The following is a 15,396-nucleotide window of genomic DNA, read 5'->3' on the forward strand; positions in this document are numbered from 1 at the left end:
TGTTTTACCGAAACATCTTTAAAATATCTGTATTTTCTTTATATCCAGCTTTGTTTATTTTAATGGTGGGAATCACATAACCAATGCATAGGGAAATTGACCTCAGAAATAACTGCTTCATAAAATATATATCATTTTCTCATAGTGATGTTCAGCTTCTTTTCACAGTACTCTACTTTCATTCTCAGTTTGTTTTTACATCATATTTCCCTCTAAAGTGGACACAGGTTCTTCATTTTCATAGCATTACGTTTGGATTTGGACTCTTGTTCCACCCTCTCTGGCCTGCTTGTATTTTCTATGCTCATTCCCCTGTTTTCTGTAATTGTACATGATGTACTAAGGTATAGCCTGTATACCTTTTAAGACTAGATATTACTTTTTTCATATTTGAGGTATATTTTCTTTTAAGACGCCCTTTAGGACCTGCATCCTTACTTGTCATTATAATTCTTTACTGCATGGAATGCTAGTCACGTAGATGTCACCAGGTATATCATAGGACTAAAAGGTGATCAGATGGTTTTCTTTTATGATGTATAAGGACCCACCATCACTAGCAGGACACCTTGATGAGCAGGATATTAAAGAAAAAATGTCTCTATGCTCAAAAGCTTTTTCTTGACCTAACAGAGCAAATAACCTTGCCACTTCTTTCCTTTTAAAAGGACTTTTTATATAAGCAAAGTAAAACTTCTGATAAAACAGACAAGCTCAGGGTGGGACATAGGGTTTGAGGGATACAGGAGGGAATCAGAAATTCAAGCTAACCTGTTTCCTTTCCAGTTTTCCCACCTGACCTCCAGAACTGAACTGGCTTCTTTCCCATTCCTTAGCCAGGCTGCCCACTGCTACTGCCACATCAGGCCTCTATGGGCATTTGTTCCCCTCACCCTCTGTTTGGGTCTGTGTCTTTGTCTCCTCATTGAACTGAAAAAAGATTGACATTTTTCAGAGTGAATTGCAGTGGGAGATGCCACCTTCCTTCCCTCACTATGACCCCCCTTCAGAAACAGACAAGTCCACAGGGCACATATTCTTCCTTGTCCAAAAGTAGCTAAGCCAAGCCCCAGATTCCTGGATACACAGGTAGGCCACTGTCCCTTTTCCTGGCCCAGCCCTCTTTGGAGAAGCCCACACACATCCTCTCCGGAGTTCTTAGTGTAAGATCGCCATGTTCTTGGAGCAGAAGTCCCAGGGCATGGGCAGCGGTTGAGTAAGAAGTTGCTGGGCTCTCGCTGTGACTTTAGCCTAAGTGCAACAAACACCTTCAACACCTTACCAGCGGTATTTGTGTAAAATAGACTATACTCTGGAGTGCTGAGCCTTCTCTCCTTTCTTCCTCACCCTTTGCCACCATTGGAGAAAAGGATGTTTGCCCACATTCCTTTGGAATGCTCCGTAAATTCTCGTGATTTCACCAGTCAGCTGTTTCCCACTTCTTTCTGGCATGCCACTGGGCTCTGTAACACTTAATCTGCCGTCTCTGCTAACTTCTCAGCAAGATGCCTACAAAAAGCTTGCCATCAGTGTTTAAGAAAGTTAGTAACCTCCAGTTGTGATAAAGATATCATTATGCTGTTTGTTGTTGTTTGATGCATTACAGTTTACAGAGGGCTTTATTAAAATATGTTATAATTATCCACTCTTGACAGCTCTCTTGAGGTAGGTTGTAGTCTCCATTTAAAGTTTGGAAGCTAGAGAGGCAAATGACTGTCTGTCAAATGGCAGAGTTGAAAAGCAGACTTCTGAATTCACAGTCTTCCCACTGCATCAGAACTTGCTCTCACCGGTTAGAAATGTGATGTAAACACATCCTTATTTTTGTGTGCTAACCATACTTTCTTTATCCCGTGTGGAGTTGAAAACCCCCATCTCAGACCCAGAAGCACTTTTCCTCTTCAGCGGTTCTGTCATACCACGTGCATGTGATTCTCCACTCAGATCGGTTACATGTGAAATGTACAAATCAATTGTAGGCCCTGGGTGCTTGTCTGCAATGCTTTGCCCATGTGCTTCTCTGGTTTTTTAGTGCTCATTTTAGGACACTCTGATTAAATCTCTCCAATTAATTGGCCTTTCTCCATGAAAGTTCCAAGACTATTTTTCATACTGGGGTTTATGGACTGTTTGGAACAGAATTACCAGAAAGCTTCTTAAAAATGCACTTTCCAGGTCCCGCCCCACATTTGATAAAGAATTTTGGGGAGTGGAGATAGAGAGTCATCACTGTTATTAAGCTCCTTGGATAATTTGATGAATTCTAAGGTTTGAGAAATGCTCTAAGAAACTGTAGTGTTGTGCTGTAATTTTATTTGCCCTTCTTTTTTCTTGATTTTACTTCCCACTTCTGCTTAGTTTCCTCGAGACCTAACCAGATTTCACCATCTCTGTCCCAAATCTGAGAGCCATAGTCTCATTCTTAGAGAATGAAAGCCTGGAGTTCCCTTACCTAGCTAAGTGGAGGGACTGTGGAGTTTCTGGTGCCTTCTCCAAAATCTAGTGTCTGTGGAGCTGAGGCTCACTTGCATGTAAGAGGAAGCTTGAGGGGCCCACCTTGAAGTCAGAGGCAGATTTGAAACCATGGCATTAAAGAAGCTAAAGCATCATTTGTTTGGGGGGCGAGTTGGAGGGAAGGGCTCCATCCTGGGCAGGTGCTTCTTGTTGCCTGGCCAACGCCACCAAGTAGATCATATATTATTCCAGGTAGATTGTTATCGTTTCCACCCAAGGAAATACTGCACAAACATCTCTCTTCTTCGGTTTTCTCAAGAAATGTCATCTTCCTTGGACACTTTTGTTATTTTCTAGGTAAGTCAAATTCAGTATTCTAGAACATGGAGGCTTAACAGCCATAATTTTCATAAGGAGTGGGTGAGTGTGCACTTCGACACTTACCCTGTGGCTTAGGACAAAGCACTTCAACTTTCTGAGCCTTGTTTTTCTCATCTGTGACATGGTAATACTGGTATCTGTCCTGCTCATTTCACAGAGTTTTTGTGGAGATTAACTGAGGGGAATACATGAAAACAAGGCAGCAGTGTTTAGAAATCAAGGTCTCTAGCATGCAGTTTTTTGCTGAGCAGCTTCTGAAACTCCTTATAAAGCAGTTTCACTTCAGAAGGATTGCTACTTCCTTCATAGATGCCACACAGGTTTTTTTTTTCTTCCTCTTTTCCTCTGCTTTTTCACTCTTGTGGAAGCTAAAGGACTGAGTACAGTGGTATCCCCGATACTCCACGATTGTTTTCCTGGAGGATACTCCGTGATCCTTTTCCTGTTGTGCTGCATTATAGGTTCTCCTTCTCCGCTCGGTCCTCCAGCTGGGCTCGTGGTGCGCTCATGCTCTCGCTGCCTCTTGAGGTTGCTTCTCTTGTTAGCATGTTTCCTGTGGCTGCACGTGCTCCTTGTCCCTAACGGCCATCCGTGAACATGGGCTTTCGGTTAGGCAAGAAGGGCACCTTCTTATCCATATCATTCAGATGAGGAGCTGAGAGGCTGCATCTGGGGCACGTTGTTCCCTCCTTGGGTACTGTGCTTGGACCAGAAGCCACGCCACTGTCTTCTAGCCCAGGCCATTTCCACAGTGACGTTCCATCTCAGTTAGCAAAGGACATTGGGAGACATTCAGTATCTTTTGGCCCCTTGAGTGCTAAATGTCTAAAGTTCTCCACCCTACTCCATCTGTTCCCTTACTTTCTATTTTAAATATTTCTGTAGGTGGATTTGCATCACCTTCACTTTTAAAATTAGCACCTCTCCTAAAGGTGGGAAACCTCATTATTTGATTGCTAGTCAGACACTGTCAGACTTTAGAGAACTCCAAGACAGTTGTAGCAGTACTTTAATGCCACTTCCGCCATCTGTTAATAATGGACACTTAAAGATAGTGTTACTTTTCCCAAGGCTGGATGGTTCACTTTGACATTGAATATATTTAGCGTAGGTGATTTTGGCAAAATCAGGTTGTCTGTTTTTCTCTCAGTGTTTTTCTGTCCCTTTTCAACATTTTCTTGAACCATGTATAAAAATTTTATTGCAAAATATTTAGATCCTTTTGGGTTCAGTGTAGGCTCACTTCTGATGTTCCATGTTGCATCTTTCTCCCATTGTCTTAGTTCTTTTGTAGTCCTTGGAAAACTTCAGTGGCATTCCTTTGTTCAAAATGTATTATACTCTGTTCTTTGATAATTAAGTCAGTTGTGTTTAAAGTAAAATAAAACATCTTAAACCATACAAGTGAGTGTTACCACTACATCCTACAAGAACATAGCCTCCCTTTGTCAGTTAATAGTTGAATAGGTTCCAGGCCCAGCAAAATCAGGAAATCAGTTTCATTTGTGTTTAATGTTAATCTTTTTCTCCTCTCGGCTCTCCTCCACTGCACCCTCCTCCATCGGTGACCCTGCCCCACAAACACCCTCACACTTGAAGTTTCTCTGGACCTTTTCTTTTGCTTTCTTACCCCAAGGGCTAAATCTGACATCATCCATTCCCATTCCTCAATTCTGGCACGAGAGGGAGCAGTTAAACCAGACAAACTCCCTGGAAGATTGCACGGTTATCTTCATTTGGGGGAATGTCATTCAGGGCAGGAAGGGCCAGACCCTGACCTCTCAGCTCCAAAGGAAAGTGCCCCACTCTATGAGGTTCCTCCGGGACTCAAAGCCAGACCTGCCCCCCAGCCTGCCCAGTCCAGACTGCCCTGCAGGTGGCCAGGCCTTTCAGGCCTGAGCACTATTGGCTTCTTCCTTTCCCTCTGCCCCAGAACTTCCAGATCTTGGGTTTCCCAGTGCATTTACAGTTCAGTTAGTCTTTTAAAATATTATGCTAAAACGCTTCTCCCCCATTTAATTGACGTTCTGGATGTATCAGTGGTGTCTCCTACTTTCCTCCTAATTTTTTTTACTTCTATTTCTGATAATGGAATTTCTGACACAGAAGCTCATTGTTGGAATGAATCCTCTTCAAGCATAAGACATTTTCATACTATTGGGTAGTATCTTAATATATGTAATTGCTGCTACTTAGAAATAGTAGGAAGCCTGTTTAGAGCCAAATCTGGATACTTGGAGTCCTGAGATTAACAAAGATGTTTGACTTTTGGCACTAGGAAACTGTCATGGAATAGGAATGAGAATGATGAAAGAAAAAAAAAGGTTACCTTGCATGTAAAATAGTAGTTTCCCAAAGAAGCACCTGAAATGAGATTTACAGGCTGGGAACCTAAGTGGTTTCAGCTTTGGTTATATGTCATCAGCTTGAGTTGAAGAATAAATAATGCAGGGAAGTAAGCCTGTGTCATAGAAGTGTGCTGTCAAGTTGTACTGTCAGTGGAGAGTTACCAATAAGTGAATTTGACACTCAAACCAGTTTTCATCCGTGGTTTGAAAGTGAAGTGAATTCAGATGTTTATTTCAAGCCAAAAAGGGTAACTTTCTGGTCCCATGTAGTGATAGAAACGTGTTGGTTACCAGCATTTTTCTTTTGGATATTTCCTCTATCCCAGGACTGTACAAAGGAACTTTTGGTAATGGCAGAAATGTACTGTGTCTGTGCTGTTCGATATAGTAACTACTAGTTGTATGTGAACACATACTGAACCCTTGAAATGAAGTTAGAGTGAATGAGGAACTGAATTTTAATGTAATTTAATTTTAAATAGCCACATGTGACTGGAGTTTACTGTATCGGACAGTGTAGCTGTAGTTGTTCAGTGTAATATTATTTACCATTCTCTTTATTTTCAGTCCATATATTTTATCTCATATGTGCATGACTGTGTGATTTAAAAAAAAAAAAAAGTAGGGCTTTCCTGGTGGCACAGTGGTTGGGAGTCCGCCTGCCGATGCAGGGGACACGGGTTCGTGCCCCGGTCCAGGAAGATCCCACATGCCGTGGAGCGGCTGGGCCCGTGGGCCATGGCTGCTGAGCCTGCGCATCCGGAGCCTGTGCTCCGCAACGGGAGAGGCCACGACAGTGAGAGGCCCGAATTAAAAAAAAAAAAAAAAAAGTAGCCAAAGGAAATTTATGTGGTATACTTGGTATGCTGTGTTCTTTAAATCTGGGGACTTTTTGTTTGGTACTCTAGATTAAATTGTCATAAAAATCCTGATTGCAGGTGTGGGAAACAGTGTGGATGGTATTCTTATCTTTTGCAGAGGTAGCAGTTGATTAACTGGTGAGGCAGGAGGCCATATAGATCCTACCTTTGAGAGACCTGCAGTTTGGCCTTTGCAGTGGGTTCACCATGATAACATGTCCCACATTTGCCTTTGTTGAAAACCATTTCACAGGCCTTTTCTCTCCCATTTGAGTTCAAAGATACCATAGAAATATAGTCAACATTATTATCCCAGTGAGCTCAGAGATTCTCATTTCACACTGTAAAAGTGAGCTGGTGGCATACATCGTGAGCATTGCTAACATATGTCAGCAAAGTCAAGGAAAGTTAAAAATTATTAGCTATAAACTGCTTTTAAACAGCTGTGCTCCACGGTACAATGAGTGGCATTTTTAAAGCATTGATAAATATTCATTGGAAAACTTTTTTAATATGTAGGAGGAGGAACTGTCTCTTAAATTATCTGCTCCTTTGCCAAATCGGTCCTTTATATGCTGTAGCTTTTTTCAGTATAAGTGTATTTTCAGCATAAATATGGAGAATCAGGTAACTTAATTAAAAATATATAACTTGACAAGAATACCAGTACGTTCAGTCTCCTGACAGTTGACCTGCACAGTGAATGCAGCAGGTAACTGGTCTCAGTGGGAATCTTGCAGATGACAGGGGAACCTGAAAAAATCATCCCTATCCCCCTGCTCCTGTGAAATATATATGAAGTGTATTTCTATTGCTTCTGGGAAGAGGGTTCAATAACCTTTTTTACCTACCCATATCAAGAAGCCCTATATAGTCAAGAAGCTCTCATTTAAAAGCTGTGATGCATCATGGATAAAATAAAGCATATTACTAAGTCGTCTGCATTTTCCAGAGAGAGGACCCTTTTCCAGTCTGAAGTGACCCTGGTGCGCTTTGGGAACTTGTAAGACGTGACTTGATACACATGTGTGGTTGTGTGTGGAAGCATGCTGAGGGTGTGCTTGCATTTGGAAGGGAGGGAGGAGGCTAATTATTAGGCTTGATGCATTAAAGGCTTTTAACTTGTCTTTTCTCTAAATTGCCGCCATAATCGTTTCTATTGCATCTTCTCCCCTTTACTATATTTTTCTCTGGCAAAAAAAATTACCAGGATAACCAAAAAGTCGATAATCATGCATCTTTTTTGCCTTCTGCATTGGTGCTGTCTTTTTAGGTCAAGTTTAGGGAATCTTTTATTGAGGTTACTGCTTCAAAGAAGTGTATGTTGAGAGCTTCAAGTGTAAAAACTAATCAAATTAACCAAGTTTTTATATACTACTTAATAGTTTTTAAAACTTCAGAGTTTTTCAAATAGTCATGTTACATTTGTGTAGCACTTTGCCATCTGTAGCAGAGCTTATCAGTTGGCACTAGATGTCTGTCCCACAGGTGGGTGTTAAAGGAAAGTTCAAGGAGAATATGATGACTAGAGGGTGTACATCATCTCAGAAGAAAGGCCATACTCCCCTCAGCTAGTGATTGGCAAATCGATCGAGTGTTATGCAGTCGCTCTTTTAAGAAAAAGCAGAAATACAGATTTTTTTTTTTAATGTAAAATCTCTAACTTAAAAAACTGGCTCAACTATTTTTTAAAGCACTGTACAAACTCAAAATATCTGTGGACCAGGATCATGGGACATTGTTTTAATATTTATGCTCCAGGAGATGGTATTCATAGCCTTTGGGGTTTTTTTTCTTTGTTTGTTTGTTTTCATTGGGGCCTTTGTTTTTATATTCTGTCTTGCTGACATTTTTGCAATTCTTAAACCATCATAGAACAAAAGAACCTTGACATTTCACAGTGTATATTGCCAATTTCCTGTTCTTTTGACCATGTCAGTTACATTTCTGACAATGATCAATCCTGTCCCCTCTAGAGTGTTGGGTAGGCACGCTAGGATGATACATTTAGAGGTCTGGGGGGACAGTGGGGTGAGTATGCCCCAGCTCTCCCTATGCGGCCACAGTAACCTACTGCTGGGAATACTGTTCTCGGGCTGTCTTACTGTAGTTTAAGGACTGTTGCTTCGTAGAATACTCAGACTGTATTGGGTATATATGATCAAGGTGGGACTAATTATGACCCCATTCTGATGCAGTCCTCGTGTTTGAGTTTGGTTGAAGGAAATAGTTGCATGAAAACTTTTCAGTTAATAATGTGCTCTTTGGAGGTGAGAAAATGAAACAGAACTCAGGAAGATCATTGGGAAAGGCTAGCAGCTGGTGAGATCCTTAGACATCCCAGAGTTGGTACAGGCTAATGCCTTTAACACTTACCAACAGGAAGCAAAACAACAACAAACAAAATATCATCTTGGTAATTAATTAAGCCTAAGAGGCAGCCACCAACCTGTACTGGGTCCCAGCAGAGGCTAGCATAGATAGTAGAAACTTAATACAGATTTGTTGAATTGAATTTTTCTTTCATGGAATAATAGTAATAACTGCTGTATATTAAATGGCTAGCATTTTACTAAGCATTTGATAGGTTTTTCTGACCTCACGTCAACCATGCAAAGGCAAATATTGCCTCAGTTTCCATATGAGGAAGCTGAGGCTGGGAGAGAGAAGGATATGCAGCCTGGAAGCCTGGAGGTCTGTTTAATTCAAGAGTTGCAGTGATTGGAGAAGAGGCTAGTGGTAGGAACCTGCCACTCTTCCTTCATGTTTCCCAGGAAATGGGCTGAGCAGATAATAGCATTAAAGTTGGACTAATGGGAACATATTAGCATTCAGACCTGCGTGTCTGTCATAAATATAGAATTGGTCATGCGTTGCTTGTTCACCGCATGCTTATACATTTTTCTCATTGCATGTTCAGAAAAGTTAATTTCATGACCAAGACTTGTTTTCGTAGACCAAAACGTTTAACTAGGCCATCATCCATGTCAAAAATTAGTCCTTAGTTATTGTGTTGTAATTGAAATAATTTTTTAACCAGTTCCCTTTGTCATTGTAGGTTAAGAAAAATCTGTGTAGATGCACATTTTTTTCTCCTTTAAAGGGGAAGAATATTAATATATAACTTGCATTTTCCATAGAAAAGGAATATTATTTTCTGGTTTGTTTACCATGTACCCTATCATGGATTTTTAATAAACACTAAATCATGAAGGACACTTTACACGTGAAACTGCCATGGGAAAAGATGCTAATCCAGACATCTTTTTTTTTTAAACCACCACATGTCAATATTTATTACATTTCAACTTCTTGTCAAGGATGACATTCCTTTTAAGCAGATAATTGAGTTTCATTTTTATTCAAAAAAGCTTCAGAAAGTTATGGAAAGGACCAGGATTGTCGTCAGAATTGTCCAGTGCCCCAGCCCAAACCTTCTGCTGGCGTCACCATCCAGGCAGCAGCCCTGTGGCCTCACCCTCCCTGGGGAGCTGCCCTCCTCACCCAAGGCTGTTCCAACCAAGGCAGAGAAGCAGAGAACATGCAGGCCAGGCTGCAGATGGGTCAGAATACTCATTCAGTACCTTCTCTGCTCCAGTATTGTGCTAAGCACTAGGAAGCATGGGAAGGAGAAATCACAGGTGCTGCCCTTACAGGGCTTGCTCAGGAGCAGAACTGAGCAGTACGGTAGAGTGGGATAACTGACAAGGCGGGAAAGACAGGGTGCTGGCACCATGTCACGCTTCCGCTGCCCAGCTGTTTTAGCTCCTGAGGAGCTGTTCTAGTCTCCCAGGCCCTGTTGTTCCTCCTGATGGGGTGGTCTTGGGGGTGCAATATGTTAATACATATAAAGCATTTAGAACAGTGCCTGGCACTTAGTAAATGCTCAATAAAAGTTAGGTAACATATTAGCTATAATGTAACCTAATCTTTTCCCAAAATTTTAGTGACAAATTTCTACACAACCGTGTTGAATTCTATGTCCTGAAGCAGAGATATAATTGACTTTTAAAAGAGATATAATTGACTTCACATAGGAATGAATTCTTTTATACTTATTAAAATGGTTTCACAGTTAGCTGGTGAAAATTTAGACATAATTACTTTTACCATACTTAAGGAATAATTAGCCCTGCTAAATGGGAGTTATCATTATCTTAATCATCATTATTATCCTAATCTAAAGCATTTATTGAAAGTCTGATTTTGCTTTTTAAGTAAGCTAACCCCTTTTCAAAGCAAGTTTTTGGACCTGCCCTTGGGGTACTTACAGTGTAAGACAATAGTAATGTCAATATAGATTTAGGATCAGCATTAAACCTGTTGTTCCTTCTCAAGTGTGCTCTTATTGGTAGTTTTTGTTATAAATGTTCTTATATCTTCTTTTATGGTTATGTAGCCCGCCTCTTCCAGCAGATTTAGAGGCTTCATATCAAAAGCAATTTATAGAAACCAGATGATATTGTTTGCTTCTAATTATGTCCCCAAAGTGGTTGCTTAGTTCTCAGGTGATATTTTAAAATAATTTCTTTAGAAGTAATTTCAAATTTACAGAAAATTTGAACTAGAGCAGTACAGAGAACTCTCATGTTTCCTTCATTCAGATTCCCCGACTACTGACATTTTACTACATTTGTTCCTGTTCCTGTCACCTGTTCCTCTATATTTATCTACCCGTTATCATTCGTTTTTTTCTGAACCTTGAGAGCAAGCTGTACATGACGTCCTGTCACCCAAGTACATGTTTCATACACTCTCCTACATCACCTGCATAACAACCCTCCAATCTGGAAGCCAAAACTGATACAATACTATGGTCCCATCCGCAGGCCTCATTCAGATTTCACTAACTGTCTAAACTAAGTGTCCTTTTTTTTCCCTTTCTGGATGGCACATATTTACTAAGTATCTTCTATGCTCCAGGTATTGTGCTAAGCACTAGGATACACAGGGAAAGGAGAAACATGGTTGTTGCCATATATACAGTGAGTTGTCAGATCTCTTTAGACCCATCAGTCTAAAGAAGATACACATATGACCAACAAGCACATGAAAAAATGCTCAACATCTCTAGTCTTTAGGGAAATGCATATCAAAACCACGACGAGATGCCACTTCATACTCATTAGGATGCTACTGTCAGGAAGAAAAAAGGAAAATAACAAGTGTTGGTGAAGATGTGAAGAAATTGGAACCTTTTTGCACAGTTGGTAGGAATGTAAAATGGTGCAGCCAATGTGGAAAACAGTTTGGTAGTTCCTCAAAAAGCTAAACATTGGATTACCATATGATCTAACAATTCCACTCCTAGGTATACCCAAAAGAATTGAAAACAGGTACTCAAATAGATATTTGTACATCCATGTTCACAGCAGCGTTATTCCAATAGCCAGAAGGTGGAAGCAATGCAAATGTTCATCAATAGTTGAATCAGTAAACAAAACGTGGTATTTACGTACAATATAATATTCAATCTTTAACAGGAGGGAAATTCTGATACATGCTACAACACGGCTAAACCTTGAAAACATTATGCTAAATAAAAGAAGCCACACAGAGAAGGACACATTGCATGATTCCATTTAATTGAGATACCTAGAATGAGCAAGTTCTTTTTTTTTTTTTTAATTGAAGTATAGTTGATTTACAGTGTTGTGAAATGAGCAAGTCCTTAAAGACTAAAAGTAGAGTAGTGGTTACCAAGGGCTAGAGGGAGGGAGAAATGGAGAGATATTATTTAATGGGTACAGAGTCTGTTTGGGATGATGAAAAAGTTTGGAAATGGATGGTGGTGATAGTTGCACAGCATGGTGAATGTACTTAATGCCACTGAAATATACACTTAAAAATGATTAAAATGGTAAATTTTAAGTTATATATATTTTATCACAAACATAAGGAGATTACTAAGATTTTAAGATGACATAACATGAAAAACTTGCCTATATGTATTCTTTTAAGACTACTTCCTTTTTCCATAGCGTCCTTTGGTTATAGATACATTGTCTCCCCCACCCCCCAGCAAAACACAACACATACACACACACACACACACACACACACACACACACACACACACACACAGAGTCTGCCAAAGGAAGGCTGAAGAATGATATTTGTAGAGGTTAACAGACAGGGAAAGTTGGTGTCAAATGAATCTAAAACAGGGTTGACTTGTGGGCTACATGTAGCCTGCAATTTGTGATGGTTTTTACATTTTTAAAAGGGTGTGAAAGAACAACAAAAAAGAATACCTGACTAAGGCCGCACATGGCACAGAGCCTAAAATATTTGCTGTTTAGCCCTTTTCAGGAAAAGTTTGCCAACACCTGGTCTGAAACGACGCTTTGGACTGAATTGTGTCCCCCAAAATTCATACGTGGAAACCCTAAGTATTTGGAGTGGGGGCGTTTGGTAGGTGGTTAGGTTTAGATGAGGTCGTGAGGGTGGGATCTTCGCGATGAGATTCATGCCTCTAAGGCACTAATATCCTTGCACATGATACCTTTTACATATTTTTAGGGAGAACTTCCCTCTCTCTCTCACGTTCCTCACAAGGAAGCAAACATGCTGGCACCCTGAGCTCGGACTTCTAAAACTGCGAGAAAATACATTTCTGCTGTTTGAGCTACCTAGACTATGGTATTTTATTATGGCAACCAGAGGAGACTGAGATAAACATACTGTTCACAGTTCTGCCAAGAACAGACTCTAGTTCTCACCTCCGAGATTTTACCAGAATCTCTTCTCTTCACAAATGAAAAGGGTATATCAAGAAGAGGAAAGAACACCTACCAGAGAAAGCACGATCAGGGGATTTCTTTGAAATAACCAGAGTGGTAAGCAGTAGTTTCCAGAATGCTAAGAAGAGGGTTTCTACGATAGCGATTTTCTTATGTGGCACCATTTGTTTTTCTTTGAATGTAATAAAAATGACAGCTTTTCATATACTGATGCTCCCTGAGCCTTTTAAAGCAAACAGATGATGCTATTTGTTTGTAAAGGTTTTTCTCTTGCACACATTTGTTTCTCCAGCTTGAATTTCTTTGTAAACTCCCTTGGCTAAATTACACAAGCCACCCACTCCCCACGCCTCCTCTCCCTTTGTAGAGCAGGGGGCTGAAACCTGCTGTCTATGGTGTGGAGGGTCCAACACGCAGCTCACCGCACCAGGCAAAGGAAGGTGTCCTGGCCAGCCAGGTTGCCCCCGGCCTATTCCCCCGTGTGTGCCATGATTGTGAACATGCAGCTTTGAAACATGGCTTCAAGACATTTTTGGTCAACCTAGCCCAAACCTGCTCATTGATCTTACTGGTTTTTTTTTTTTTTTTTTTTTTTTTTTTTGCGATACGCGGGCCTGTCACTGCCGTGACCTCTCCCGTTGTGGAGCACAGGCTCCGGACGCGCAGGCTCAGCGGCCACGGCTCACAGGCCCAGCCGCTCCACAGCATGTGGGATCTTCCCGGACCGGGGCACGAACCCGCGTCCCCTGCATCGGCAGGCAGACTCTCAACCACTGCGCCACCAGGGAAGCCCCAGATCTTACTGGTTTTAACTCATTCCATTCTACCCCTATTTTGTGTTATTGGATAGTTATCTGCAAATTAGATAAGCTTGATCTCTGACTTTATGTGAGCCCCTCCCTAATAACACGTTGTACTTCCTATTGATCTGAAGATATCATTTGTACAGAATGATCATTTTCCCCATCCTTAGTCTTTTTAAAATTGTGACATGGTCTTCACAGCTGGATTCTGGGAACAGACTGTTTTCACGTTCATCCCGAGTCTGAGTTTGTTACAGTTCTTTTGTTTATAGTCTAATGGGGCGGTGGGACAGTGAATCAAATAACCTGCAGGCTGGATCAGAGTGGGAGGCCGGGGGGCTTCTTTGTTTGCTTTTCTCTTATTTGAAGGCCTCTAAGACAACGTAGAAACTAATATCAGGTATCAAAAAGCAGGCCACTGATTATGATTGAATTGTTTTGCTTTACCAATATCTGTTGAGCTCCTACTTATGAAAATCACAAAGTGCTTTTGGGAATCAAAAATGAATAAAACACGCTCCCTGCTTTCAAGACGATTACAATGCAAAATATTAGAAGAACTTCTTGTTTAACCCAAAGGTCTTTAAGGAAGGCTTCAGCCCATAGCTGTAAAAACATATCTCCTTAAGATGAGGAGGATTACAAAGTCTATCAAAAAGCAAAGTGTGCTCTGAAATTATATTTTAGTATAGATGGGTTTTAAGCAAAGATTTGGGGACAGACTGAAAAATGAAACATGTAAGCTTTAGAGGGGTTTAGCTTTTGCTTTACTTTGGCTAATATAAGAGTGCCAGGAAAACAAAAAGTACCCTTGCTCTTGACAGTATAAAATTCTTATTATTTTTAGAGGGTAGTAACTATGGATTTATGAAATTCTTTGTGAGAGCAATTTAGTTAATAGGTATGTAAATGACTACTTATTTCATTGTGTAGGTGGATCGCTCCATGTACACTTTCTGAGGAAGAATGTAAGTGCTAAATTAACATTGCAAATGCAGAGAAGCAAAAGTTAAGGTTGGAATGCCATACCTTTGTTGTACTAGATGTTAGGAGTAAGACAGAGACGATCCATCTTGTAACTGAAATTTGTTTGATTTCCTCAGTGGAATTTCTTATTCACATTCAACTCTCTAACTGCTCTTTTCGGATGTAAGAAAATATAAGTGAATTGGTGTGCACGGTTGTTTCTTATTATCGGTTTCCAAGTGCCAAGGATCATCATAACCTAGCTGGGGTGGGAAGAGGGGGAGCTGAAAGTTAATACCACGGTAATAAATTTTCATGCAAGATTTGCAGTATATGGCATCTAGTGAATACATCCCCTAAAAAACATACATAAGGAGCTCTGTTTAAAGTATATCGTTTTGGGGACTTCCCTGGTGGTCCCGTGGTTAAGACTCCACACTCCCAATGCAGGGGGCCCGGGCTCGATCCCTGGTCGGGGAACTAAGATGCCACATGCCGCAACTAGAGAGCCCACATGCCGCAACTACTGAGCCCATGCACTCTACAGCCCGTGCACCACAACTAGAGAAGCCACAGCGAAGACCCAGCGTGCCAAAATAAATTAATTGATTAATTAATTAATTTTTTTAAAATTAAAAAGAAAGTATATATTTTTTTCAGCATGAAAACAACTTCAGAGGAGGCTAAGTATTCCAAAGCTCTTCTGGCTTTAGCCACCTCCTGTGATCAGCATGGAAGCTTCTGTAATCCTTGAGTTAAACCAGGCCTCATGGTGGGGGGGGGGGGCAGAAGTCACCAGTGGGAGAGAATAAATGGGCCCTGCCTCGTAGCTGGTCTCCAG

At 40.8% G+C, this 15,396-nt stretch overlaps 1 protein-coding gene across 1 annotated transcript in view; it reads left to right on the plus strand.

Moving 5' to 3' along the window:
• Nucleotides 1-15,396, plus strand: part of HACD2 (3-hydroxyacyl-CoA dehydratase 2) — a 91,257-nt gene that overhangs the window by 65,069 nt on the left and 10,792 nt on the right. The window lies entirely within an intron of this gene.

Source organism: Phocoena sinus, chromosome 4, assembly GCF_008692025.1.
Source record: "Phocoena sinus isolate mPhoSin1 chromosome 4, mPhoSin1.pri, whole genome shotgun sequence".
NCBI lineage: Eukaryota > Metazoa > Chordata > Mammalia > Artiodactyla > Phocoenidae > Phocoena > Phocoena sinus.